This window comes from Haliotis asinina, chromosome 2, assembly GCF_037392515.1.
Source record: "Haliotis asinina isolate JCU_RB_2024 chromosome 2, JCU_Hal_asi_v2, whole genome shotgun sequence".
Classification (NCBI taxonomy): domain Eukaryota; kingdom Metazoa; phylum Mollusca; class Gastropoda; order Lepetellida; family Haliotidae; genus Haliotis; species Haliotis asinina.
In genome coordinates, this window is record NC_090281.1 from 32,326,479 (window position 1) to 32,331,152 (window position 4,674).

Consider the following 4,674-nt stretch of genomic DNA (forward strand, 5'->3'; position numbering starts at 1 on the left):
CCTTATTATAATGTGTTATTTATTTATGTATCCACAATGATTTGGTAATATTGTGCTGATACTCAAACCTATCATGCTAGTACTAAGTGTGTTAAAGATCTGTTAGATCAGTAAGGGACCGTTCATTAGTTATGGCGTCGGGTGCGGTACCATTTTCTTTTGGAGAGGTAAGGCGAGGCATGGATTTTAACAATATGACAGGTATTGGAAGTGTGTTGGTGGTGGGTGTGTGTGTGTGTGTGTGGGGGGGGGGGGGGCATCGGTTTTGCACATTACAATGGGGCGGTGGGAGGTTGGGGGTTGGGTGGGATGGGGAGGTGTACATACGATCATCTCCATAAAAGTCATCATCGCCATAAATTATGAATGGTCCCTAATGATTTTAGTTAAACCTACTTATATATGTGTTCTTGGTAAGCATCCACACTGTTGTGATAATAATGTGCTGGCGTTTCCTGTTGTCGGTACTTACGGGTATCGGCTGAAAAATAATACAAACAGTTCTTTTCGTATGAATGCTTGCTCTTTTTAAATGAACACAAAGACACACACACACACACACACACACACACAAACAAACAAACAAACAAACAAACAAACATCATATTCATCTCTCAACTGCTTGATCCACCAGGTATTACCACTCTTGAGGTCTGTGAAAAAAACTAGGTCGTCCGCCACTGACTTATCGACGCGTCTCCTATTCTCGCTGCATTAAGAGGTACTAACGTTATGATGCATAAGGAACTGGAATCCTGTCGGAAAGGCTGGGAAAAAGTTATGATTTGCCCAAGTTGGTAAAAATTCACCAATTACATTGCAAAATATTAATCAACCGCATACTTGGGCCACTTCGTAGTTACCGGTCTGTGATGTTAATAACCGCTAAGTATCACGCATCGGCGATCTCGGCAGAAAGCGTGTTTACGGCGAGAATAGGAGACGGCCCTATACATCCACTTGGAACCCTGTACTACAGGCGTCCAGTGGTAGTGATTCTGTACAACGAGCACATCAGTGTTAGTGATCGGAAATTACGCACGCAACCGGTTGATGAAAATATCTCTATGTATAATCACAAACAAATCATAACTAAGCATAGTGCGTGCACGTGTAGGCATCAAAGCATCACCATATCATTTATAATGTATGTAGGTGTAAAATTGAGAGAGTTATCGGCGAGATATAGATTAGTAGCATTCTGTAACACATAGAAAAATATGGATTGTGTCAATATAAATTTGTTAGGGAAGAAATAGAAAATATAATTATATAGCCTTGCATGAGTTTGGTGCTCATTTGAGCTAATTTTCTAGTTATTTACTTCCCTAATTTTAGAGAATTTATCAAAAATGTTTGATGAAGTGATCCTGATCGTCTAATTGTACACGCTCTGTACAGCTCTCAGCGATCGTGTTTTTCCTGCAGTTATCAGAGTTAGCGCTTATAATCACATGCTTTAGTGGGTTCATAAGGACTAAAATTAACATCTTAATCTCAGATTCATTATTACTGGAAGCGAAATAGAAGTAACTGTTATGAAACAGACCAGGCATGTTGATGACAAGGGGCTTACAACCTGTACATACAACATACATACAACATACAACAAACGTACCAAGTACTACAAGACTCATGACGTGCTCAGTTTGACCAGCACGTTGCAGCTCTGTAGTTTTACCCCGCTTTTAGCAACATTCCAGCAATATCACGGCAGGGAACACCAGATATAAGCTTCACACATTGTATCCAAGTGGGTAATAGAACCCTGGTCTTCGGCGTGACGAGCAAATGCTTTAACCATTATTAGGCTACCCCACCGACCTTACGAGGAAGGGATTTATCTCGAGTGCGTGCAGAGCATGGATAGGTTTGCATTGTAACAACCCACCAAAAGAATGTAAGATGGAACAAAATCCTGGTCCCACTTCAGCGAACCCGCTTCCAATGGGTTTGGAATAGTTGATCTATTTGAGTAAAATAACTGGAAATACTGATGAAGAAAACCGTCCAACACTCCTAAGATTAGTTGGTGTCACCAGAAGTTATGTAGGCCTAGAACCTTTTGACCAGCCCTCGTATAGGAGACATAACATTAGTCTTTCACTCTTTCATTTTAGTTTATGGTTAGATTGTCTATAATTGCTACTAGCTGAAGAAATAGTGTAGATCCAGTTATTGTCCATGCTTAGAATAACAAGACGACCGGGTTTGCGAGTGGAGTCAATAAACGTAACAGTGGCATTATGTTCTATCTTTGCACCACATCCACCCGTCGTACTTAAAACAGATATTTTCAATGGTCTCTCCTCCCCATCACCGGCTTTCACAATTTTTTCATGAGGTTAAAAGTTTCCAAAGGAACCCTTCAAAAGTGACTTTGACCGATTGCAAATACTTGATATTACCCTAGATTCTTCTAGTTTATGTGGCACAATGTGAAACAGGGTTGGTAAGTATCGGTATTTGCCGTCACTTTATACCTTTTGATGTTGGTGTCTCTGTGGAACAATAACCACACGTTCCGATATTTCCACGATACCTGATCTGAAATTGACAACAATCGCTCTTTTGAAATTTAATTAATCAACAATTTTGATACTTTCATAAAGATATCAATCTCGTACAGAAAGTCACTATCACTGAAAGCGTCTTCACATCACGACCATTGCTATATACTGATCACGATCACTGTGAAGTATGTACAGTGTGATTTAGTTTCAATAACTTCTCAAAGAATGAGTGAAACGCTCTGAAATTTAGACAATGTATTTTGTGAAGCCAAATGTTCGAGATTCTTTAATAGTTTGGTCAATATGGTTCTCGGTATTTACATTGTGAAATAGGATTTCATCGTCACCACCCTGGCCAGTAAACTACATACAAATACGTCAGCAATGTGTTAAAGGAATGACATATGAAAAGACCACACTTTCAGCTTCACATCAGTCCTAAACAATAACTCTGTATCACCCATATGTTACTTCTGAGCACCAATTTTTACACACCTGCCGAAAATATTCTCGAAAATGCGATCACTATCACTGATGCGCTAGCTGCACAGAACCACTATCACTGGACGCATGCAGCACAGGGTTCCAGGGGGTGTATATAAGTCGTATTTTTATGGGCTGTAATCAAACTACATGTGACCAAGTGGCAAACAGTCATTCAGTCAGAGCATTTGGTTGTGGTCCTTCTATACACCACATTATGTGCTCAGGCTAGTTTACTTAACAATGTGCACGTACAAAGGTGGCAACATGTTTTTCATGAAATGTAAATATGCAAAATATATTTAATATAAATTAGTGTATGTTTAGGATAAAGTGTAGTTGTGCAAAAGTGTATTGTCAAGCAAACCCAGTGTAAGTGGTATAGAATATATACTCTTGTTGACGTGATGATAAATGTGGTTTTGAGTTTAAGTAACAAGGTATCTTGCAACACGATGTGTTTGTTGTAGGCTTTTCCGTTCTTGTCAATAGTTCAGTTCAAGTCACAAAATGTTAAAAGATCATTATCTGGCACCATTGATTGTTTTATTAAATTTCCAGGGGAGAGGAAATTGTGTTTTGTGTCAATAGCAAACGATGTATTTCAGTAAAGTTTTGTATACAATTTGTGTATCTGTTCTCATATTTGTAAAACAAGGAAATGAATGACAGTGAGTGTATGAGGACAGCGAGACTGAGTGAGTGAGTGCGAGAGCGTTTCATGAGCAGATGGATGCTTTCAGTGCGTGAGTATGACAGCAAACAAACGAAACCATTTGGGTGGGCAGGTGCACACTTACTAACTCTTTCACTACCGACTGAGGATGAAACCACAGACTAAGACAGACAGGTGTCGACCAGCACTCACTCACTCACACACGCACCCTGAGCACACTGTTAGGGAACGAACAAAGCAATTACTCAGTCACCAACAATAAATCTCAACCCATACCTCAAAGGAATATTTCCACAAGGCCCACTTACCTGCAAAAGTACACCTGTACGAGAATGGTACCTTGAAAGAAACGAGATTTAAACGTTAACCAAGTACTCTGAAGTTCGTTGTCTAAACTTAGTCACCTGTATTCCATATTTGCCACTTGTCTGTACAACCAATCCACCAAATCACTCACCCTGTCCACCTAATCCACTACATAACTGACCCTGTCCATCCAATCCACCATGTCACTGAATAGGTCCACCCTATCCATCAAATCAATAACCCTGTACACCAAAACCACCACATCCCTGACTCTGTCCATCCAGTCCACCAAATCACTGACCCTATTCATCCAACCCAACAAGTACTACAGTATACTACAAACATATCTTAATATCTTGACAAAGTACTGTACCTCTTTCAGTGTACTTAAAGAGATAAATATACCTTGATAAAGTACTACAACTCATCAAGTGTTCTCCACAGCATACATTTGTTACTTGATACTGTAACCCATCCAGCAGTTTTCTATGTTTATGTACTATCCCCAAAAAGAAACCATAAACCAGAAATCTGTTGCAAAAATGTTGTATTTTCGAACATCTATAACTTGTCCACAAATGGATTTTGGTGCATGAATTTTAAACCAGTGTACAAGGTGTCGTATATACAACCAAGTGGATACTTTCAGATAACGTAGCCACAGAGCACGATGGTGAGGATATAGCAAGGTCCTGA